We start from the raw sequence: 25,914 nt of genomic DNA, 5'->3' as shown, positions 1-25,914 counted from the left end.
TTGACCCCTCCCACCTGCTCTTCTGCTCACCAACCCCACTCGATTGCCAAAGCCAATACTCGGCCATGGGTGAGACCTATTGCCAATGCTTGTTCAGTGTGCAGACAGTGACCAAGCTGAAAAACATTCTGGCTGTGTACGTGCATTTCCTAGCGGGCTGGACTTTACTGATGGGTGACCTATGGCACTATGGAATTACCAGTCTGGCCAGTGTTTTGCTATGGAGTCCAGCAAAAAAAAAGTGGCATCTCTAGTCAGACTTGAAATATTTCTCTACGGAGGCCGAGTGCCACACTGCCCCATCCCGAGCCATCACATGCACCTCCCATTTGCTAATGGACACAGCTGGGTAGACTCAACTAGTATGGGACAGTTTATCAATGCACAGCACGCTCAGCGTTACCCATCCATTATGCACTCTATACCACCCCAAGGCTGTTCCTTTCTGGTGCAAGCAGCCCACCTCTGCAACCCTTCTACCCTCAGACCGGGAAAGCTGTGGCCTTCATGGGCTCCACAGCAGGTGCCAGCTCATTGCCTAACCCAGGAGCTGGCACAGGGGGGTGGGTTTGTACGAGTGTACATCAAGTGGCGTGCTTGGATGTGTAAAGTGAACAGTGTACTTGTTTGAGTGTATAGTTTACGGTGCTTTCATAAATGTACAATGTAATTGTGTGAGTGAAGGGTGAGAAGCACGCCTGAGTGCAGGGTGAAAGGTGTGGTTGTGTGAGTGCAGGGTGAGAGGTGTGGTTGTGTTGAGTGCAAGGTGAGAGGTGTGAGGGCAGGGTGAGCGGTGTGGTTGTGTGAGGGCAGGGTGAGCGGTGTCCTTGTGTGAGGGCAGGGTGAGCGGTGTGGTTCTCTGAGTGCACTGTGAACCTTGTGCGTGAGTGAGTGCTGGGTGAAGGGCATGTCTGTGTGAGTGCAGATTGACTGATATGCCTTCAGGAGACAGGTTGTGTCTATGTGAGTGCGTGCAGAGGGATGCACATGCATGAATGCAGGGTAGGGGATTGGCTGGGCACATCAAGAAAGAGGGCGGAGCCTGTGAGTACAGATGGAGGGGTGTATTGGTGCGAGCTAATAGGGAAGTGTGCCTGTGTGAGTACAATGTACCTGTGTGAGTAGAGGCTGATGAGCCTTTGTGAGTTCAAGGTGAGGATGTGTCTGTGTGAGTGGACTTGTGTGCAGGTGACAAATCAAACAAAAAATACATTGTATACATTTGTGAATTAAATGCAAGCAATTTATTTAAAAAATTGGGTCCAGTCCGGTACTTTTGACTTCAATTTTTCCATTGAATTGCTTGTGTTTTAATATTAACACTGCAATTCGTTGTTTTGGCAAAGGCCACTTCCAAAGGGGGCATCAGGGACCGGTGCATTAACAGCTGCCAGGGACCTGTAAAATCTGTTTTTGGCCATTGCAGCATGCCAAACAAATAAGGAGGGGGGTGGTATGGTCCTGCTACCTGCAGGGCATAAAAAGCGCACCAAGATGGACTGAAAAGGATAGACCCATGAAGGCCCAGGCAAGTTTTGACCCCCCCCCCCCTATTGAGGGGCACCGCCGCACCTCAGCTGTGGGGACAAAGGTATAAGGACTGCACTGCCCATGCATAAGGGATATTTGTGGAGCAGGGGCAGCGCACAAGGGTTAGTGAAGCCCCCCACCCACACCTGAGCAGCAACATTGGTGCAGTGCTGGAGGTCAGACGAACAGATAAAAGAGGGATATTTGTTCGTAAAGGAGGCACACAGGCAGTGCAGTGTGACGGAGAAGGTCACTTACCCTGAGCTACTTTACGGCAGGGTGAGTAGGCCAATGGGGAGTAAGCAGAGCACGATACTTGCGGGTCATACCCACCAGACAGCAGGGCACAAAATATACAGACAAGGTAGCAAGTTGAACCAAACCGTAGTGAAAGGCTACTACACCCCCCTTTGCGATCGGAGAAAAAACAACAAACTTTATGACCCCAAAAAAACGGCGTATATGATTGCCTCAACAACAAAAGGTTGCAAAAGAAACAATTGATGGATGGAATGTTGAACAACACAATCACCCCCAGTCACAAGGATCTGGGTTTAATCTATCATTCTTTTGCTCACCACGGCACCCCAGTTTGGACCCAGCCATATGCAAATCAGTCTTGACCCTGTTCCTTCTGGGAACAGTTCAGCCTGAACTGCCAAGCCAGGTCCTCCCTGTACCGGACACAAGCATCCTGGGGCCGGTTTCGGAGCATCACCCCTCATAAGCCAGGCTAGCTTGAATCCATTGTTGCAATGAGCACGGGAACCACATCTCTCCAAGCCACTGGAGTCAAGCTATTCTGGCTGATGAGGGGTGAAACCCCGAAACCGGTCCTAGGATGCTTGTTTTTTAGTCCAGGGATAACATGGCCTGGCAGTTCAGGCTGGACTGTTTCCATTGGGCACGGGGTCAAGGCTGATTTGCATCTGGCTGGGTTCAAACTAGAATGGCATGAGGAGCAAAAAAACTATGGATTTAGGCTCAGATCTCTGTTCTGGGTGAATGTATGATATTGTTCTGCTTTCTGTCCATCTATTGTTCTTTTTGCATTCAACAACAAAAGGTGTCATAACTAAGACAAGGAAATCACAGGACTTGATGGATATATGACAGATATGATATATAACCTGTCACCCGTTTATGACCCTGTCTGAATGATTTTTGATTCAGAATGATCTAAGACACTGTAATAATGATTAATGGCGCTGTCATCTTGATTTGTGACTGGCCACTGAGTTGTTTAGGTCAATGGCATACAACATCGATCATACATGTTAATAAAACTGCGGCCAAGAATTTCCACATGAAAAACACAGACACAAGGCTGGCATAATTTTTATTCACAAACATATATGTGGGATGTATGCTGGTTAGATTGGTCCAAGTGAAAGAGTTATTGTCTTCTTGTCTCAGTCGAGTGTGTGCTGGGCCAGTGAGCTATGGTAGTTTAGAAGACTAGAGTGAAGTGGTGCAGGGTAGAGTGGAGAGTTGCAGGGTAGAGTACAGAAGTGTAGACTGGAGTGGTGTAGAGTGCAGTGGCATAGAGTAGAGTGATGCGGAGTGCAGTGGCATGGACGCAATTGTGCAGGATAGATTAGAATGGCGTGGAGTGGAGTGGTGCAGAGTGGCACTGATTTCAGTGGTGGTGAGTGAAGTCTTGCAGAGTAAAGTGTTATAGAGTGCAGTGGTGTAGAGTGGTGCACTGATGAAGAGTGCAATGGTGAAGAGTAGGGTGCAGTGAGCACAGAGTAGAGTAACATAGAGTTCAGTGGTGTAGAGTAGAATGTGTTCATATTTAGAGTGGAGTGCCGTAGAGTGGTGGTGAGTAAAGTGACGTAGAGTGTAAAGGTGTAGAGTAGCGCAGAGTAGAGTGCAGTGGGGTAGAGTGGCACAGGGTAAACTGCAGTGGAATAGCACTGAGTGGAATAGAGTAGATTGTCATACAGAGCAGTGGTGCAGAGTTGATTAAAGTGGCTTAGAGTGGATTGGCTTAGAGTGCAGTGGTGCATAGTAGAGGAATATGGGGTAAAATGCATCGGTATAGAGTGGAGATGTGTTGAGTGAAGTGCTGTAGAGTGGAGTGGTGCAGAGTAGAGTTCAGTGACGAAGTGTGGAGTGGAGTGATGTGGTGTGGACTGGTGCAGAGTAAAGTGGAGTGAGGTTAAGTGGAGTATGCATGGTGTGGTAGCGTTCGCTATTATAGACAAAACATCTTCAATTGAGATGACCATTACATTTGCCCAGGCACAGGGTTTTACTGGTAAAAGTATACAGCGCACAAATGATCACCTAGTGTATTGATTTCTTTTGATTGTATTAAAATATGTTCCCACCACACTTTAAATCTATTAAAAACATTTACTTTGTTTGTGCTTTATCATATTCTGAAAAATCTGCACAGTTCATTTACAGGCATTTACATTTTGTTTTGTACTAGAAAAAAAAATGTCCTCAAGATGTCATTAGCGTAAGCTTCGACCTAAAAACCAATGCAAAATAAATGGCTTTAAAATGTGCAAGTCAAGCTACTCTCACGTCAAAACCATTTGTTTTTACCTTTGGTTGTTTTCTGTCTCCTGTAGGATCGCAATGAGCAGCGCTAACCTTCGGGGCTTTGTGAAGAACAGGGGTGCGGGCTCTGCTACTGCTTGGCTCAGAGAGTACATGTATGGTGCATTCTCTTAGAAGTTCAATGCAGTGTATTTCTTTATAATGTGAATTTTGCAACACATTACACTTTTCTCAATTAAATGATACCATTGCAATGAATGGCAATTTTTAGAAGGGATAGATTCCAAATCAAGGACATAGAATATGTTTATGCCCCAACCTCTACTTCCTTGATGACAATGCTGTTCGTGAACCAAGAGAAAAGTTGGCTGTCCTTTGCTCTCTATAAGTGGCCTAGGGTGTTACTATAGCTGCAATAATGCTGCTTTGCTGCACGGCGCACCCTGAACTGACTTATTTCAAGGTGCTGGCTTGTGATGATGAAGGAAAAGGAGGCACTGTGAAAATGAAATTTCCTAGGACCACACAATGTGCTCAAGGGTGAGCCGGGGATCAATGTAAATTTTCCAGGTTTCACGTTGTCCTATTCAGCCACTACAACGTTACATCTTTCTGCCTCCAGTTTTACATCACAGCTCAATGCTTTGTGTTTGGTTAGTGTGAGGCTCTAAATTTACAGTGTTAAATACATCCAGGCTATGCATGTTTCATAAGGTTTGGTGGTGATACTGTTTGGGGAGTGAGATGTTTTAATGCAAAAGCTATAATGAAAACCAGAGCATCCTCCCTTTAACAGTGTATTGAGACCACTTGCTCCACGTAACTAAAAGTCTTTATTCATTGGCATCCACATTTGAATAAATTCAACCACCTGCTCTCCGTAAATCCAACTATTCATTCATTGAGACATGCAGCCCTGTTTCCATTCACCAGCCATCCATTCAGTGATTGAGTAAGATTATATAGTGAAAAATGTGTTGCAACTACATATCAAAACCAAAGGGGATGATGGACGGAGTGCTGACCATTGCAAGCACTCACCCCCAGTCAAGTGATCTGGGTTTGATCCATCATCATTTTTTAGCTCATTCCGCCACCCCAGTTCAGACATGGCCATATGCAAATCAGTCTGACCCTGTGCCTCAGGGGAACAGTCCAGCCCGAACTGCCAAGCCATGTCTTCCCTGGACAGGAAACAAGCATCCTGGGACCGGTTTCTGGCTGATCAGCCAGGCTAGCTTGAATCCAGTAGCAAAGAAAGCAAGGGACCCACGTCTGGGCATACCCTGCCAACTACATATGCAATTTGTTTCAAACATTTGTTTTAGAAGAGCCCAACCAAGCTCCCTTTTCACAGGTCAGGCTCACTCGCTGTGCTTTCTACACACAGTATGGGAGCTAGTCTGACAGAATTTGCCAGGGCTGCTTTTGGATCCCAATCCAGCCCTGATGCTGTGCTTTGAACACTGTTTGATCTTTGAAGTATGACGCACAGTTTTATTACCAGGTAGATAAATCCACATTTTGTGAGATTGTGGAGTCAAGCTGCACTAATCTACCTCCCCCATGTCCAAATAAAAGAAAAGTCACCACTTTCTTATGAAAACAAACGTTTTCATATTTAATAACTACATACTTCTGCAAATGATCAATAAGCAGGGGACATTGTCATAAAAAGTAAAGTAAGCCCCTGATAAAAATTGTCCCCCCTTTGGTATTACATGTATGAGAGTGGATTTTCCAGTTGTGGCACCTTTCTTTCCCCTGATAAAAATTGTTCCCCCTTTGGTATTACATGTATGAGAGTGGATTTTCCAGTTGTGGCACCTTTCTTTCCCCTGATAAAGTGTTCCCCCTTTGGTATTACATGTATGAGAGTGGATTTGCCAGTTGTGGCACCTTTCTTTCCCAGTTGCCTGTCATGTGCTTTAAGATTCTCTTGCGAGTCCAAATATTCCACGTTTCTGCTCCATGTAGTTCACTGTCATGGTAGTTTCTGCCTACCCAAAATGAAGAAGAATACTCCTAAGCTTAACGTTTGTGGCCCTAGCCTCTCTGTTGGCCTGCAAATGTCATCAGAAAAAAAAGTGGTTCAGTTGGTGGACTCATGCCAGGAATTTCTCCTCTGTAGAAAAGTGCACCTCTTCCTCTGGTATAGCCAGCTAGAGTTGCTTGCTAAGCTTCCGCACCTGTCTCTCCCGGGCCTCAAAGGCCAGCTTGATGTCCATGAGCTCATTTATAGACTTCTTCATCTCGGTCATATCGCGTTCGGCCTGCTGGTACTTCTCGGACAGGTCCCGGTTCTCCCTCTGCAGCTCTTCGATGACCAGCTTGACATCCTCGTTCTGCCGCCTGCAGCGGTTTTTCAGCTGATCCACCTCGGCCAACAGTACCTCCACCGTCTTCACCACAGACTCAATCTGCTCCCTCGACATGGCTGGGGGGTGGAAGAGAAGACAGAGATCATTTAACAATCTTCAAACAGATTTTTCTGGATGAACTCCTAAATTATAAAGGTTTTTCAGGTGCATGTCCTCTAAACTACAAAAGTATTATTGTAACGATTAAAGGCATTTGTTCAAGATCAGAGCCAATCTTGCTCTTTGGAATTCAGACTCGTATATATGTATGGTGTTTCTATGGCTCAAACCTAGTCCAAAGGCAGCAAAGTGCTTCTCAGAGTCAGACACATAGTCCTACCAACCAGACCACAACATATCTTGAGAAACATTGAGTTCCTAGCTACAAATGCACACACTGGCCCCCAGCTATGTGGCAGCTAACTTACCAAGTGAAATCACTTTGGCAAATCCAAATCAACATAGGAGCTGAAGAACAATTGCTGTTTCCTTCCTAGAGATAGAAATTTCACAAATATCTCAAGAACATTCGAACGCAAATAAAAGCTAATCACAGTTCATTCAAACAGACCCAAGGTAAAAGTTATGTTATAATGTTCAAAGTGGGGTACAAACATGAGTATGGATTAATGAATCCTTCTAAGTATCCATGTTCAGTCAACCTACAAGTGACCCGGCTAAAGGAAATACTGTTATGAAACCAGAATAATGGCTTCATCCCTGGATAATTGTCCCTACTTTCTGACTTTTACCACCATTTTGTGGCCTATCTCTGTACAGAAAAGTGCTATCTGTCCACTGCTTGCCACTGAGAAAGGTCGGACCACTTACTCCTCATCCTTATGTTGATGTAGTTGGCTAATCAAAAACCTGGACTGCATGAACATGCATTGTGCTGGTCATTTTGAGAATGGAGGCACAACCGAGACCCTAGATACATGCCCAGTGTAAAACAGCCTGATGCCGGTTAGGTTGAGAAAGCTAGGGCAATAGGCTGCAAGAAATTATTCCAGTGACTCCAAAAAATGTCATCCAATTAGAAGAAAAGTTTGTTATTTACTGAGGATGATGCTAACTGAGGCTGTTTGTTGTGGGTACCACCTGCCTACAAAGCTAGATTTTTGGAGTTAAGGCATGAAGCAGTTATTGAACTAGTCTTCAGCCCTCCAAAGAGAGTCGTCCTTTCGATTCCTTATGCGTGGCAAATATTGTTTGAAATGAGTGATTCTTATCATTTCTTGTCACCATGGATGCCATTCATTAGCATCCTTCTGCTTGCAAATACGTCCCTTATGATATGAGGTGTTGTGTCATTGGTGTATAGTGCACACTACTAGTTAACACGTCTGTATGCACTGTGCCACTGTACTCTAATCTAGAGGTGTGAGGGAGGGAATTCAAGGTGGCCTATAAAGGAGATACATAAAAACTGTTTTATGAAATATCCTTAATGCTATTGGTGACTTTCCTATATTTGAAGAGAAGGATATTGTAGGCTATAGCTGTAGTTTAAAAACTATGGGGCTCATTAGGATGGCGGACGGACCTGAGTCCGTCCGCCACCCCCGAGGTGGAGGGACCGTCCGCAGGGGCAGCAGCGGTCCCTCCGGTGCAATTAGGATGTGACCGCCACCCTGGCGGTCACATCCTGTATCTTTAACCTTGTGGCGGGTGCTGCTTGAAGCAGCACCCGCCGCAAGGATAAAAATTCATGTTTTACATTTACATGTACAAAGCGGCAGGCACCGCGCGGTGCCTGCCGCTTTGTGCATGTAAATGCTGGGGGGTACCATAGGTACCCCCATGTGCACCCCCGACACCCTGGGGGCCCACAACAGGCCCCCAAACAGCAAAGACCACATGCTTTTCCACGGCGGAAAAGCCGCTGTGGAAAAGCATGTTTCAATGCACATCCGAATTTGGCTGACGGTGTCTTGCAGACACCGCCACCAAATAGCCCACCACACCCCGCGAATCAGCGGCGGACGGACCTGCCGTCCGCCACTGGACTCACCGCAATCCCACCGCCATCCTAATCTGGCGGTGGGTGTTTTCTGTGGCTGCGGCGGTGAATCCGCATCCTCCAGGCCGGCGGTGGCTTCCGCCGGCCCAGAGGATGTGGATTCACCGCCATCCTAATCGGCCCCTTTGTTCCCTTTGATGGAATTTTTTTAATCAGCAAAGTATTACCAGCTCTAAGCCAAATTGATTAGTCCACATGGGGAGTAAATTGTGAATATTCCTTGAAAGATCCTTGGACAGCATTGTCATTCTAAACTACTTTTCTTTTTGAGTGGAAGCCAGAGAAGAGATTGTCTATGCTTCCTGATAGGTCACATCCTCTTTTTTTGCTAATGTTTTTATTGACATTTTCAAATTAAATAGCTAAATTCAAGAACGTATATCCCTCAGTTGTAGTGAGTCCTTTCGAAACACAGAGCCCTTCCAACCACTACATCTGCAGTTAGTAGTTCTATTATTCATTACATGAATTACTTCTTACATTCATGGTCCATATCAATTGAACTCTGAACTCAAATAACATAATTGATTCTGGGCCTAAAGCAAATGGCAGTTCTTAACCCCTTCTGTGCTCATGACGAGCTGAGCTCGTCATGAACACACCCATTTCTATTATGATCCAGCACAGCAAACAAATATCTCAAGTAGCCAAGGTGTTAATAGAGTATATTATCGACCTATGAGACATCTTATTTACAATTAGTCCATACATAGTGTGAATCCACTCTTCTCCATGGCAGGAACCAGTGAGAAGGCAACCGTATATTTGTTCAGGATCATGTACAGATTAAGGCACTGGGCCATTGTTGACCTCCCAGGACGAAAACCATACTGGATATCCGATAGATTGGCATGTTCATCTGTCCAGGTTGTCAGTCTGTCCAACAGCACTCGGCCCACCACCTTGACCACCGAGTCCAATACGTAAATCTGTCTATAACAATGGGTGCTGTCAGGATTGCCTTTTTAAAAAACTGGCACTATGGTTGAGGTCGTCCAGGACTCAGGACAGCCGGACCTTGCAGCTGCATTTAGAACTGCAGCAAGAACATGCGCCCAAAGGGTTGGATCTGATTGAAAGAGATCAGCTGGGATGCCATCAGGTCCCGGGGCTTTGTTACTAGTTAATCCAATAATGCCATCCTTAATTGGGTCAGGTGTGCCGTCCACCCGGAGAAAGAGCCGTTTAACTCAGGGGGGCATTCAAACATGTCTTCAAAATGAAGAATCCACTCCTCCTCTTTGATGTGGGTATTTGTCACTCTCCTTTCTTCAGGGTTTAGAAAGGGACAATTAATTAAGCACCAGAATCTGGTGCTGTCCCTCAGCGTACTTGCCTCAATTAGCTCCCTCCATGCTTCATCCTTTAGAGCGGATCTACGTCTTGCTAGTTCTAATTTATACTCTTTTCGGCGCGATCTCACCCAAATAGGGTCACTAGGGCACCTATTTAGTGCTTCTAGGAAGTGCCTAGCTGCCTGGGAACAGAGGGAATCGAACCATCTGGGGGACTGAATAACAGAGCGCCGGGTAGGGACGCTTAAGAAGTCACTCATTTTACCTGTAATGATGTTAAAAGCGCTAAGGACCTCCTCCGGTGCTGAGGTAAATGTGGTGCACCTAGCTAATTCATTAGCGCACACGACTGATATGTACTTATAAAATCCGTCTGGAGATATCTGGGTCCATTTGAACCGCCTCCCACCAACTATTGGTCTCACTTCCCCACTCTGGCCAGCCCCCCTCTATGCAGCATTAAAGGCAAATGGAAATGAACACACAGGGGGTTATGATCACTATGGACACTTGCTTGTATCGCAAATCCTGAAAATAAATCTAGTAGAGGCGAAGATATCAAAATAAAATCTATTAATGATCCATCACCTCTACCTTTGAAAGATGGAGTGACAGTCTCGCTACAGGGATCAGCAAGATCGCAGACATACACAACAGCTTCGGCGAGCAGACCACGCACCCCACCACGGATCCGACGCCCCGTGCCACCACCCTCCGCGACTGAACCCCGGTCAGCACTGAAGACACCACCCGCATGATGAACACCATCCACTCCGGATCACCAACCGACCCATGCCCCCACCACGTCTTCAACAAGGCCGAATCCGTCATCTCACCCCAACTCCGGGACATCATCAATGCCTCCTTCAACACCGCCACCTTCCCGGAGAGCTGGAAACACGCCGAACTCACCGCCCTTCTGAAGAAACCATCAGCAGACCCCACCGACCTCAAGAACTACCGCCCCATCTCGCTCCTCCCGTTTCCTGCCAAAGTCATCGAGAAGACCGTCAACAAACAGCTGGCCACCTTCCTCGAGACGAACGGATCCCTCGACCACTCACAGTCCGGCTTCCGAGCCAATCACAGCACGGAGACCGCCCTCATCGCAGCCACCGACGACATCCGAACCCTGCTCGACAATGGGGAAACAGCGGCCCTCATCCTCCTGGACCTCTCCGCAGCGTTCGATACTGTCTGCCACCGCACCCTAGTACAACGCCTCAGCAACGTCGGAATCCAAGAGAAGGCACTGGAGTGGATCATTTTGTTCCTCACCGGAAGAACCCAGAGAGTCCGCCTCCCCCCGTTCAGGTCAGAGGCCACCGAAGTCATCTGCGGCCACCACAAGGATCATCACTCAGCCCCACCCTCTTCAACGTATACATGAGCCCGCTCGCAGCCATTGCACGCCAACACAGCCTCATCATCATCTCCTACGCCGACGACACCCAGCTGATCCTCTCCCTCACCAACGACCCCGCCACCGCCAGAACCAACCTGCACGAAGGGATGAAAGAAGTAGCAAAGTGGATGAAGAACAGCCGTCTGAAACTGAACTCAGACAAGACGGAAGTCCTCATCCTTGGACCATCACCATCTGCCTGGGACAACTCCTGGTGGCCCCCGGCCCTAGGCAGCGCACCCATACCAACGGACCACGCACGCAACCTGGGATTCATCCTGGACTCCTCCCTGTCGATGACCAGACAAGTCAACGCCGTCTCGTCCTCGTGTTTCAACATCCTACGCATGCTCCTAAAGATATTCCGTTGGATCCCCACCGAAACCAGGAAGACGTCACCCAGGCACTTGACACCAGCCGGATGGACTAGGGAAACACACTCTACACCGGAACCACCGCCAAACTGCAGGAAAGACTCCAACGCATCCAGAACGCTTCCGCACGACTCATCCTGGACATCCCCCGCCACAGCCACATCTCCAGACACCTGAAAGGCCTGCACTGGCTCCCCGTCAGCAAAAGAATCACGTTGCGCCTCCTCACCCACGCACACAAAGCCCTCCACGACCTAGGCCCCAGATACTTCAACGACCGCCTGACCTTCTACACTCCCACCCGCCAACTACGATCGACCAGCCATGCTCTCGCCGCTGTGCCACGCATCCAAAAAGCCACCTTCTCCTACCTGGCAGCCAAGACTTGGAACTCCCTCCCCATCCATCTCCGTCTTACTCAAGACCACCTCTCCTTCAGGAAGCAACTCAAGACTTGGCTATTCGAGCAATAACGGACCCCCCCCCCCTCCCCCCCAAGCGCCTTGAGACCCTCTGGGTGAGTAGTGCGCTATACAAATTTCTTGATTGATTGATTGATTGATCAGATAAACACATGAGACAGTAAATCAATTTCATAAAGGAGGCCATTCAATGTCTCCCCTTGTGAGGAATGTTCAAAGTGGGTTCCCTGCACGCATGGGCAACCCAGTTCAGCCACACTAAATACCCTGGAATCACCGCAAGTATGAATGTTAAAATCCCCAGCAATCACAAAGTTACAAAATGAGGTATTAAGGTGCTGCCTTACAAAGGAGCCTAGCGAGGTGATGTTACATACATCCATGATGCAGGATGTTTAATTGTAAAAATGTATGAGGCCTAGCTTGTGGGTCCCTCTGCAGAGCACCAGAGACTGTATACACAGGCTCTCCGTACGCAGAACCAGCAACTTACATTCGACTGCCAGGGAGATGTAAATAGCAAGGCCCCCTCTCGGTCTTCCTACGTGAGAAGGGATAGCCGGGACAGAAGAGGACTTATAACCCTCCAGTGGTAGACTGCTTCCAGTGAGCCACGTTTCCTTCAAACAGATCACACTACATTGTTTAATGTACTTAATCCATGATGCTGAATAAGTTCTTTACTCTCCACTGTGGCCTCTCATCTGTTTTGGCTTGCAACACCAGCAGAACTGTATCCCATTCCATAGCACCTGCCCAGCACCCCTCATTCTACCCTGCACTGCACATGTCCTAAGTTCAGCAATAGTCCATTTCTGGAACTCCAGTAGCCAAAACTTCACACTAGGTGCCTTCCAGACTATGACTATATAGCATTTGGTGAGTACTTATGCTATGTCTAATATTCTACATGTGTATCTGGCGTGCTTTGGCCTGGGTATCATCCCTAGTATGCAGTATGTTAAGTCCTGGGGGACCTTCCTGACAACTCAAGTTAGGTTCGCCACTACCTCAGCCCACAATTGTCTGATTACTCCACACTCCCAAACCAAATGTGGAAAAGCCACCATAGGCTTCTGATATCGGGGGCAACTACCTGCAAATTCCATATACATTTGTGCTATCTTTTGGAGTGTAAGATATGTTAAGTGTGGGTAATTTGGAAATTTAAGTTGTGAGTTCCTCGTCTTGGAGTACTGTTTGATAGTTTTCCATTCTTCATCTGTGAATTCTCTATTATCTGCCACTGAGTGCTGGTAAAATCAAGGGGAGATGGTAGTGTAGAGTAATGTAATAGCCTTTCTCTCCATCCTTTATGTCAGGAGCATCCTTAGGATATAATTTGGAGCTGTTTTGGATTCTCCCTCTCCCCAGCTATGCTGGACCGCAGCAAGCAGGGCGTTATATGTAAAAAAATGACCTGTGCCAAACTCCCATAAGTCTGCGAGAGTGTCATACGTGTGAAGGCTGCTATTTGGGCATACCTCTCCGACCACTTCTAACCCATACCTAGTAATTATGCCATTTTGGGAGAGCCCTGAACTCTGGAAGAATCTATATATATAAATATAAGGTCTGGAGTCCTGGGGGACTCCACATAGCTGCATCTGCCTGGGATTAACAAAAAAAGCATGGGAGGCATGCTGTGAAAACCGCTGGTTATATCTTCTGGCAGTCCTATAATTTGCTTAGCAATCTGAGATGGGTGGTTGTGACTTTGGTTACTGCTGTTGCACAGATACTTAGGAAACAGCAATGTTCACCAGAAAGTGTATGTGTTCTTTTCCTCACCCACTAAGGACCCAATCACAAATATAATGAAGTGGTATCTTCTCAGAAGATATCATTCCTCCCAATTCCTAGTCATTTAGTTTCTCTGCACCTAAAATAAGGGGATGAGGTAAAACCAGGGCAGAGTTCTGCTACTTGGCAAGTGGAACTCACAGCCAAATAAGGCCTGGTATTGGGGGAAGGCAGGTGTAGACACAGTAAGTTCAGAGGCGTAAGCCCTTGCAACACCGGTTGCACAGGGAGCCCCAACCCTTCATGGAGAGCCTCATTCATCCCAAGGTCAATGAATATCTGTGAGATATGAGAGACTCTGGCCCTTATCACATTCTGCATGGCAGACCCCATCATTTTGCATTACACCACTAAGTAAGTCCTGTATGGTAAGCCCGTCTACGCCCGTCTGCGCCTGGACCGCGCCCAGCGCCAGACCCCCTGCCCCTCGCGCTGCCAAGCCCTCCCGCATTACCTACGATGCCGCCACCCTCCTAGCCCTTAACCCCGGTCGCGCCCCCAAATGCGTCCAAGCCGCTCCTGGTCACACCCATGGACCTTTCTCTTGCTACTCCTGCAAATTCAGCGGCTCCGACAACATCTCCGCCACGACCACAACACAGATTCCTGACCCCACCCACCTACGGTGCATCCTCCTCAACACCCGCTCGGTCCACAGACACGCCATCGACCTATGGAATCTACTAGACACCACCTCTCCAGACGTCGCCTTCCTAACAGAAACTTGGATGAACGCTTCCTCCGCCCCAGACATCACCATTGCCATCCCTGAAGACTATAAGATCACACGCAAGGACCGCACCGACCACACAGGAGGAGGAATCGCTATCGTCCATAAGAAATCCATCCGCATCTCAACCAGCTCTGACGCCAACCTCGTTAACTCCGAACACCTTCACTTCCAGATCCACATCGACCCCAAGACCACTCTCAGAGGCACCCTCCTCTACAGACCACCAGGACCCCGCGCTAAATTCAGTGAAGACATCACGGACTTCATCACTCCACACGCGCTCCCCTCCAAAGACTACATCCTTCTGGGAGACCTCAACTTTCACCTTGAAAAGATCAACGACCGCAACACCGCCACCCTCTTAGACAACCTCGCCAACCTCGGTCTTAAACAACTAGTCACTTCCCCCACCCACATCGCAGGTCACACACTCGACCCCATCTTCACCTCCAGCAATCATGTCTCCTTCAGCCACACTTCGGATCTCCTCTGGACTGACCACAGCTGCGTTCACTTCACCTACAACAAGCCGAAACCCATCAACCACCTCCAACCAACTCTGCAGAGAAACTGGAACAAAATCACCACGGACCAGATCTCCACATCACTCCTTCTAAACACTCCAGCCCACTCTTCTAACGCAAACGAAGCCGCCGCCAACCTCACCCTATGGCTATCCAACACCGCCGACACCCTAGCACCACTGAAAAAACGTCAAAGCAAACCTGGCAGCAAGAAGGCCTCATGGTTCAACGATGATCTTAAGAAGTCCAAGAAACTCTGCCGCTCCCTTGAAAAAGCTTGGAAAAAAGACCCAACCACCAGCACCAAGGACGACTTCAAAAACGCCACCGGCACTCACCACCAACTTATCCGAAAGGCCAAGAAAACAGCATTCAAGGATCGACTTGACAACAACGCCCACAACAGCAAGGAACTTTTCAACATCGTCAAGGAATTTACCAATCCCTCAGCCAACTCCAACGACATCACCCCCTCCCAAGCCCTCTGCAACTCCCTAGCCTCATTCTTCCACAACAAGATTGCAGACATCCACAACAGCTTCGACAACCAACCCGGAGACCAACCCACCCGACCATTTGCTGAACATTCTCCCCCCATGAACACCCTTAACAACTGGAACCCAATCTCCACTGAGGACACAATCCGCCTGATGAATTCCATCCACTCAGGATCCCCCACAGACCCATGTCCTCACCACATCTTCAACAAAGCAGACTCCGTCATAGCACCGCACCTCCGAGACGTCATCAACTGCTCCTTCAACTCCGCCACCTTCCCGGAAGATTGGAAACACGCTGAACTCACCCCCCTTCTGAAAAAACCCACAGCGGACCCCACCGAACTCAAAAATTACCGCCCCATCTCGCTTCTTCCTTTCCCGGCCAAAGTCATCGAGAAAGCGGTCAACAACCAGCTCGCCGCCTTCCTCGAAGCCAACAAATCCCTCGACTCCTCACAATCTGGCTTCCGAGCAAAACATAGCACTGAGACCGCCCTCATCGCAGCAACAGACGACATTCGAACTTTGCTGGACAATGGAGACACAGTCGCCCTCATCCTCCTCGACCTCTCTGCAGCATTCGACACGGTCTGCCACAGCACCCTTTTACAACGTCTCAATAACATCGGAATCCAAGGAAAAGCACTTGAATGGATCACCTCGTTCCTCACCGGAAGAACCCAGAGAGTCCGCCTCCCACCATTCAAGTCCGAGGCCACTGAAGTCATCTGTGGCGTACCACAAGGATCCTCACTCAGCCCCACCCTCTTCAACGTATACATGAGCCCCCTCGCGGCCATCGCCCGCCAACACAACCTCAACATCATCTCTTACGCGGATGACACTCAACTAATCCTTTCTCTCACCAATGACCCCAGCACCGCCAAAACTAACCTACACGAAGGAATGAAAGAAGTTGCCGAATGGATGAAACAAAGCCGTCTGAAACTGAACTCAGACAAAACAGAAGTCCTCATCTTAGGGACATCCCCCTCTGCATGGGACGACTCCTGGTGGCCGGAAGCCCTCGGAAAAGCACCCATCCCGACAGACCACGCACGGAACCTAGGCGTCATCCTGGATTCTTCACTCTCAATGAACAGACAAGTCAGCGCCGTATCCTCTTCCTGCTTCAACATCCTTCGCATGCTCAGAAAAACATTTCGCTGGATCCCCACCGAAACAAGGAAAACAGTCACCCATGCTCTGGTCACGAGCCGACTGGACTACGGAAACACCCTCTACGCGGGAACTACCGCTAAACTCCAGAAGAAACTCCAACGAATCCAAAACGCCTCAGCCAGGATCATACTAGACATCCCACGCAACGAACACATCTCTGGTCACCTTAAAGACCTCCACTGGCTACCCGTCAATAAGAGGATCACTTTCCGACTGCTAACCCACGCACACAAATCACTCTACGACATCGGACCAGAATGCCTCAACTCACGACTGTCCTTCTACACCCCCTCCCGCCAACTACGTTCCTCCAACCAAGCTCTCGCCACTGTACCTCGCATCAACAAGACCACCATGGGAGGCAGATCCTTCTCATACCTGGCTGCTAAAACATGGAACTCACTCCCCGCTTACCTTCGCCTTACCCAGAACCACCTAGCTTTCAGAAAGCAACTTAAAACGTGGATATTTGACAAGTAATCCTCCTCCCCTGTCTAAGCGCCTTGAGACCCTCTGGGTAGGTAGTGCGCTATACAAATTCTCTGACTTGACTTGACTTGACTTGACATAACAGAATTGTAATGGGAGAGAGATATCACGTGGTACCAGTAACTATGGTTACAGTGCTTCTCAATTACTGTGCCACTTATGATCAGACGCTGACCAGGAACTTCAGTTTGTGGATGGAGTACGATAATTAAACTTTTGGGGCCAGATGTAGGACGGCAAATACTGGTCGGTAACGGCCGATTTCGGCCGTTACTGACTGGTATTTGCTGTTTGACATGTAGGGGGCCTTATAGTTACAGAATCGGTATATTTACCGATTCTGTAAAATACCGAATCAGTAAATTTACCGAATCTGTAAATACAGATGTAGGTGGCACTTCAAACAGTGCCACAGGCCATTACCGATTTGTTATTTACCATGTAATACTATTGCATGCTAAATAACGAATTCCTGTGTACATGCACATCTGTGCATGTACACCTGTGCCATGTGGCACACAGACATGCCCTAAGGGCATGTATGTGTGTCACATGGCACACAAGCCTGAATCAGGGGTGCAACAGGGTGTCAAAGTGACACCCTGTCCCCCTTGCAAAATCGGTAATTTTACTGAATCGGTATTTACCGATTCGGAAATTGACATTGATTCCTATGGGCCTCATTACCGAATCATACGGATTCGGTAAAAATTACCAATTTTTTACCTACATCTGAGTTACCGAATCTAGAATACCGAATCGGTAAAATTCGGTATTCTAGAGTCGGTAAATCAGATTTACCTACATCGGGCCCTTGATCTTTATAACATGAAAAGTACATTGATTGCTTTTAGAGAAACCTAAGGTACTTAATTTGACACCCTGATCTAGAACTCCCCTTGTTCTCCATTCAAAGAACCGCTTCTCCCTCACAATCCAGCATTGTGGTATGTCTCATAAATGGATTTTAATTTCAGGTGACAAGCTGGTTTGAGAAAATAGCTTTTTTTCGAATGGAAGATGTTAGTCAGTCAAAGCATGAGGCAGCTTTGCCAAAAGTGGTTGAGGCATCAGCTCCGATTTCCTGCATCTCCCTCCACTCTGAGGCCTTTCAGTAGAACTGTGGTGTACCACTTAAACATTTTAAACAGAATATTCCTCATACACATGTTGCTGTGAATTTTGGAAAGAGTTCAAGTTGAAACCCCATTAAGAGCTGACATCTATTAGATGTGTACAGCGGTGGCCATTTCTACCTCTGACTTGACCTTTATTTAGCAGTCCTAAGAGGAGTTAGTGTGAAGCCTGAGGCAAACATTGAATGCAGTGCTTCTTCCTTTCTTGGCCAGATGTGATATGCAGCACCTGTATCTTAGTATTTAAGAAAATCACTTCAGGGAAAGTGAAAACATGGCGTCCGCAGAGACATTTGAAAGCATGGGCAGAGAGGGCAATTGCCCAGGGCTACCCACTTTTCAAGGCCCCCCCTAGGTAAGTGATATTTATTCTCTTTAGCCCACCTATATTTCTCTATCTTAACCTATCTCTGCCTCCCTCTACCTCTCACACTTTCTCTCAACCCACTGTTATTTTGCGGATTTTTGGAGCCCTGAGCGAGATCTATTTCAACAGGTTTTGTGTGACACTTATTCTGAATATTTAATTTATAATTCAATATTATTGTGCGTGATGTGGTCTTGAATTGCCAGAATTTTTTTTATATAAAATTCAATTTTTTCTGAACAGGGGTCCTAAAATATGTCTAAGCCGGGGTCCTAACAATTCTTAAGATGACACTGTTGTCTGGTTCCTCACCGTTAATTAGCCTCAAAATCAGCCTTATTATTCATGAAAAGGACAGGTTTCATGCAAATTAAAATTTACACATACATGTTGCTGAAGGGGAGGAGGTGTCTGAAAACTGTGGGACCTGGAGGATAATGCCCACTCACCTCCACAGGATAGGCCTGTTTCTTTCTACTGTGGTGTCAGGGTTCATGGAGACAGTGCTAGGAACAGAAAGCGCACAGAGCATTTGGACTGCTGTTAATTTTCTGTAGCTTACACTCCTTGCCTTTCACCTACATCCTCAGCATCATTTAGGAAGCGGTAGAAGGGCTACGATTGGAAGAAGAGCTCCGCATCGTAGTGTCATCTGGGGTCGGATAATGTGATGTCATTCCTGCTGACATCAGGGGCCATATGTAGGTGAGGCAATACCGGTCGATAACGGTGAAATTCGGTAAATTTCACTGTTACCGACCAGTATTTAGGGATAAGAGATGTAGGAGGCAGGTTTCAAGGATTCGGTAATTTACCGAATCGGTAATTTAAGGAATCGGTAAATTACCGAATTCTTAAAATACCGATTCAGTAAATTCCCAAATTCTTAATTCCTATGTAGGAGGCACTCAAGTAAGTGCATTTTAGCATTCAGGATTCGTTATTTACCACCAACTAGAAGTTGGTGGTAAATACCGAATACCTTAGTAAAAGCAATTTTTTGCTTTTTTTTCAGTGCCATGTGGCAGACATACATACCCTTAGGGCATGTATGAGTGCCACATGTGCACGATTCAGGGGTGCAACAGGGTGTCAATGTGACACCCTGCCACCCTTGAATATGTTCCCGCTATTACCGATTCGGTATTTACCGAATCGGTAATAGTGAATGGCTTCCCATTCATTCATACCAGGCCCATAGGAATTAATGGGAATTACCGAATCAGTAAATACCAAATCGGTAATACTGAATATTACCGATTCGGTAAAACTTATCGAATATTTACCTACATACTATGTACCGATTTTCAAATACCGAATCGGTAAAATTCGGTATTTAAAAATTGGTAAATAGAGATTACCTACATATGGCAATTTATTATTAATATATTTTTGCAGCATTATACATGCCGAATAGAAGGTAGTGGAACGCTTTACATGAGCTCCAGTTACATTACACAAGGACACTTTTTTTTGTGGGCATTGGAAGATTAAGTGATTTCCCGAGAATCACAGGATATTAAGACGAGGCCAGGACTCGAACCTGGTTCCCCGGTTCCAAAGTCAGCAGCTCCGTCCCTTACATCACACCCTGAAGTCCTTGCTAACTGATGTATTGGATCTTAAGACAAGTGCACTAACACATTTCCCATAGACACAGAATGGGAAAAAAACCTTTTTCACATCAGCCCCCTTATTTCTTCTAATCAAAAGTTACAGATTCACCTGCTGTAAACACTATAAAAATGTAAATTAGTAGTAGGGACCTGTGCCCCCACATCTGCATCCACCAACCAGGATTGTGCCATTCTAGTTCCTTTATAACTTCATCTCAACACTGGGCACATTTCATTAAACCATCCCCTTCCCGCCAGCGCATCTGAACCTACGTTTGAATAATCTCAACAAAACATTACATGGGGACTTCAGTAAAGAGACTCACCAGACAAAGTGCCGACTTGCCGCAAAAAGCTGTTAATATGGTAGAACTTTTCCAGCGTTCTTGATTTTGTGCTTCCCTAGGGAACCAACCGTTCCCCTCGTCCGTCTCCTTCCTTCTCCTCTTCCTTCCGTCTCCCTGTTTAGCACCCTCGTTCTTTCACGTTTTTCTTGATTTTTCTTTCTTCCTTCTCGGTTTTCTACCGACTTACTTTGCACACTGCACTTCTTTCTCCAGCGTTCGACTTCTGTCCTCCGTTAGTTATTTTTTGCAGCACTTATTTCCTGTATTTCTATTTCTTTATGCATTTGACCCACGTTTTCCTCTTTTTATCGCTTTCTCCACATCGGTTTGCCTTTTTTCTTTGCCTTTTTCTTGGAATGTCCTTATTTACTTCTAACGAATCAATATGTTTTCCATGTATGCCTCCTTCACCTTTGGCCTCTCCTCTTTTCTCCGCTTTCTCTTTTCCCTCTCATTTACATTTTATATTTTCGGTCTCTTTTCTTGTTTTCCTTTCTTTCGTTTCGATCTCACATTCTCTGCCACTATCTCCTTCTCGTTTGAGGGAGTTTCATCTTCTGAGCCTTATGGCGCGGCTTTGGTTTATCAGCACAGTGCCTCCTCCGTGGGCAGATACCTCATCGCAAATGCGTCAGCTATGGATGCTGCGGATTAAAGGCAGTGTAAATCTATCCAGCTTTGGAGATTTGGCTACGGGGAGCGAGGAGGGAGTTGTAGGTGCTGACGTTTTGTTTGCATCCAGTGTCCTAATGAACAGCAGGTCGGCTGAGGTGGCAGGATTATAGTATCTTCATTATAGTCGAACAACTTGAACCGCAGGGCACAAGTTCAGAAGAAAGAAGTGGGGGACGCTGTCACCGGAAGTGACGTCACGAAAGGAAGTGAATTCACAAAAGGTGCCGAGCTCCTCATCCCAGAGAGGCCAAAGAGTGAAGTCCAGCTGTTTGGCAGGGGGTATGGTGTCCCCCCGGTAAATTAGGTGGGGGGACGCCGTCCACCCGCGTGGTACCCCGACTCGAGCCCTACTTGAACCCACCTATACCTATAGACAAAGATAATGCATTCAAACGCGTGTGTGCATCAGCCAGAGGTTTCGGGTAATTTCTTACACTGGAAGAAAAACACAGCAGGGCTAAGCACACGCCATCTCCTCCTTCTCATAAGAAGATTGTAGTCACTCAAACCAATAAAAACACGCCTAGAGGGCCCTAAAGGTACTATTGCCTCGATTATTTGCGGATATCTCCAAGTTCAAGTTCAAAAGACCTTTATTCGAATTTCATAAAATTCATAAAAGTACCGCAGTTAAAAACAACAATTCATTTACATTATACATTCATACGAAAATTTTATAATTTAAAAAAATGTCATAGTTTAGGATACAATACAGTTCAGCTCCATTAAGACTAATTTCAGGGATTTTCCATCATTTTGCGCACTCGTGTTATTAGTCTCAGAAAAGTGCTAGTGCGGAAAATTAGTTTATCAGAATCCAAGGAAACCAACATTCTATAGGACTCATTAAGCGAAAGTGGTCTATGTTTCTTAAAATAAGGAGTTAAAAGCCATTTGATATATCTGAGATAAAATTTACAAAAGAATAGGAAGTGCAAATCATCCTGGGAACTGACACCATCGCAGGGGCACGGATTAAAATCAGTGGTATGTCGATAACCCAATGGAAAAGACAACAAAAATTTCACTGAGCCCGCTCTTAAACGAAACAAAAGTGATCTCTCCCAGCTAGACATAGGTAGGGAGAGAAAGGGCGGGAGTGGTTGTCTACACAGTTCATTCCCCAGATATTTTGCGACAGTTGATTTCAGGGATTCTCTTCCTATCCGTTCAATATTGTAAAGTGCGTACATTGCATTTTTAACCTCACCATTATCCTTAGGTTCAATTGTAGTAGGATCAATGAATAAATTTCCTCTGTCCACTGCGCTCAGTATTTTAAAAACTCCTGAGACCAAGGAATCGCCATCCCATGATCACAGTTTAAACAGTCTTTTATAATATTTTGTGTGAGGGCGGCAGCGTTATTCCTCCAGACTCTAATCCAGAAAAGCGCTGGTCTGGCTCTAATAAAGTCACTTACATATGGAAGATTTAATTCGCTATGGCAAATATAATCAGAGGATGAGATCGGAGCGCCCAGTATTTTCCTACAAAAACGGCTTTCTTCCTGTTGGATGCATGGGCTGCTTCCCGACCCCCAGACCTCCGCTCCATATGAGGCAACAGGTAAGCATTGTAGTCTAAAAATTTTTTAAATAGCTTTAGTGGCACCAATTTTCTTCGGGCGGGGCAGGCACAAAACAGAATTGGTGGCTTTCGAGAACTTGCTCGTGGAGTGGGCCAAATGCCCATGCCACGAGCCGTTCGCAGCGAAAACCAATCCTAAATAGGGAAATGTGGGAACAGATTCGAGTTTATCTGTGCCTATCTGTATTTTATTGAGCTTCCTTTTCCCGGGGCCACAAGACATAATAAAAGATTTTTTTAAATTGACCCGCAAATCTAGTCCCTCCATAAAATGAACAAAGCTATGAACAAGTAGACGAAGAGCATTTGGTGTGCGGGCAATGAGCACCGCATCATCTGCATATAAAAGTACTGGTAAGGGTTTCCCTAGGATTGTCGGGACATCAGTAGTGACTTTTTTCAGGCAATTGGATAGACCGTTAATGTAAATGATGAACAATAGGGGTGCTAAAACGCACCCCTGTCTCACCCCCCTGCCTATGTCAATGGCTCCTGAGACGTCGCCACCCATCCCAATTCTGACCCGTGCTTTCAGGTCAGTATGGAGATAGGCAAGGAACCTGACAAGGGTATCATCTAAACCATTATTTAATAAGATTGTCCAGAGTTTGGATCTATTCACTAAATCAAAGGCGGATGAAAGATCCATAAAAGCAAGGGAGGTAGGGGACGATCGAGCAATGCTGTACTTATCGATTATTAATTTCAAATTCAAGCATTGCTCCACTGTTCCTACCCCACTCCGGAATCCCATCTGGCATGGATCCAGTAAGTCTGTGTCTTCAGTCCATTCAAGTACTCTATTATAAATTATATGTCCCAAAATTTTTAAGGTGTTATCCAAAAGGGAGATCGGACGGTAATTAGCTGGTTCCGTCCTGTCTCCCTTTTTAAAGATTGGGATGATAATACTAGTTGCCCATGTGGCCGGCCGCTGTTGGTAAGCTGTTAAAAACATTAAGGAGAATTGGTGCCCATAGATCTGAATTATACTTAATAATGTCTATGGGCAAGCCATCAGGACCAGGTGCCTTGTTTCCAAGGCTCTCTTTTATAGCTATTTCAACTTCGTGGGCCTCAATCTGCAGGCCGCGCAATTGTCCTGGGGTTGAAGTCAGCAGCTCCTCAGATGGGGCTGCATAAATTTTTGAGAAGTGGGTCTCCCATACACTGCTAATTATGTTGCAGCTAATTGGAGTAAGCTTCTTACCCATTTCTCTTGTTTTCCTGACTGCGGACCAAAAAGGGCCGCTGCCACCCAGATTTGCACTGGTCACCAACGATTCCCACTGTTCAGAAAGCAATGTTGCCTTTCTTTCTGCTATTTTAGTTTTATACTGTTTCCTGGCTATCTGGACGGTCGTTTTGCACCTAGGTTTGGTGTTAAGTGCCTTTCTTATGCCCAGATGCATCAACCATTTTTGGAATCGCAAACGGTGCGATTCCTTAAAATCGGCCGTTTGCGACTCCAAAAATGCTTGTTGATATGCATCATTAGATTTTGTCCAAAATCGCTAATTTTGCGAATTTCTAAAATGCGATTGCATTTAAGGAATCGCAATTTTGCGATTCCTTAAATGCAATGCATCATTGTTTAAAAATTTGCGAATTTCAAAATAGCAAGTGCAAATTACCACGAGTTTGAACCTCGTGGTAATTTGCAAAAATGTTTAATAATGCACAAAAATGCATTTTTTAAACTGTTAAGTTACAGACACACATGTCCTTAGGACATGTGTGTATGTAACTTATAGCTAAAAGTGCATTTCATGGGTGCAGGGGGGGGTCATTTGGACCCCCCTCTCCACCCTTGAAATGCTTTGTTGAATTGCGATTTGGAAATTGCGAATTCGCAATTCCCATTCATTCCTATGGGCATTTCAGCCCATAGGAATGAATGGGAATTGAGAAATCGCAATTTCCAAATCGCATTTTTTTTGCGATTTGGTAAAAATTGCGATTTTTACCGAATTGCAAAAAAAATGCGAAAATAATGATGCATACCATTTTGCGAATCCTAATTTGCGATTCGGTAATTTTCGCAAATTAGGATTCGCAAAAAAGAAGTTTGATGCATCTGGGCATTAGTTCCATATTAGCTAATGAGCAGGCTGAGTCAAACCACCTTGGGTCTTTACCTTCCTTAGGTAATGGGACTGACAAGAGAGTTTTTATAGTAGAACACAGTACTTCAAAATCTGCGATTATCTTATCATGATTACCAATCATAGACAGGCAAGACTTAATCAAGTGCGGGTGTGTAATTTGTACGCTATCCAAGATTGCCCCACAGTCAACCCCCTCCATTTTAGTCGTAATCCATCAATTGAGGGTGTGATATCCCTTGCACCGTTCAGATTTATAAAAACAGGGCTGGGTGCAAGGTTCAGGATTACTATCAATGGATTATGATCGCTGAATGATGTCACCATCACTGTAGACTTTACTATACAATCTATTAAAGAGGTGACATAAATATATAGTCAATAGTGGAGCTGCTGTCCCTACTTTTGAACGGGGGGGGCATGGGGGGCAATAGGACTATAACCTATTCTCATGGCGTCACCAAGGGCAAATTCAGTTAATATGTTAGCTAGTTCGATGCCCCTGCGTTCCGCTTGGTCCAGGTAAGTCCTGTCCTCAGTCCCATGACTCTTTGTTAATTTAGCATTGAAATCAACCCCGATTAAAATTCCTGACTCTATATCAGTTAATAGGTTGCATTCTAGGTTACATAGAGCCTTTGACAATGCCTGAAAATTCATATTCGGTACGTGGTAAAAATCATTATTATAAAAATTGATTAAATAAATCCTGGTCTTTCACTTTAACTTATATTCAAGGATTTGAATATTCGGATTTCCGCTGGACAAGTCTCTAATTGAACCACCGGCCAGAATCCTAATCCCAATGAACAAACCGCCCACTGCTCGACCAAAACTAGGTTTGGATGATGTTATACTAAAACAGTGGTAACCCTCTATATGTAAATTCCCAACGGCCCATGTCTCCTGAAACATGAGAATATC

General features: G+C 46.1%; 1 long non-coding RNA gene across 1 annotated transcript; it reads right to left on the bottom strand.

Moving 5' to 3' along the window:
* Positions 1-6,170: 6,170 nt before the first annotated feature.
* Positions 6,171-21,019, bottom strand: LOC147691764 (uncharacterized). Its single transcript, XR_015299791.1, has 2 exons — positions 20,600-21,019; positions 6,171-6,481 (listed from the first exon to the last, which is right to left on the bottom strand). It is a non-coding gene; the product is annotated as an uncharacterized LOC147691764 (long non-coding RNA).
* Positions 21,020-25,914: the final 4,895 nt, after the last annotated feature.

Source organism: Lissotriton vulgaris, chromosome 9 (assembly GCF_964263255.1).
Source record: "Lissotriton vulgaris chromosome 9, aLisVul1.2, whole genome shotgun sequence".
Taxonomy (NCBI): Eukaryota; Metazoa; Chordata; class Amphibia; order Caudata; family Salamandridae; genus Lissotriton; species Lissotriton vulgaris.
This window is presented reverse-complemented; position numbering and strand designations above follow the sequence as displayed.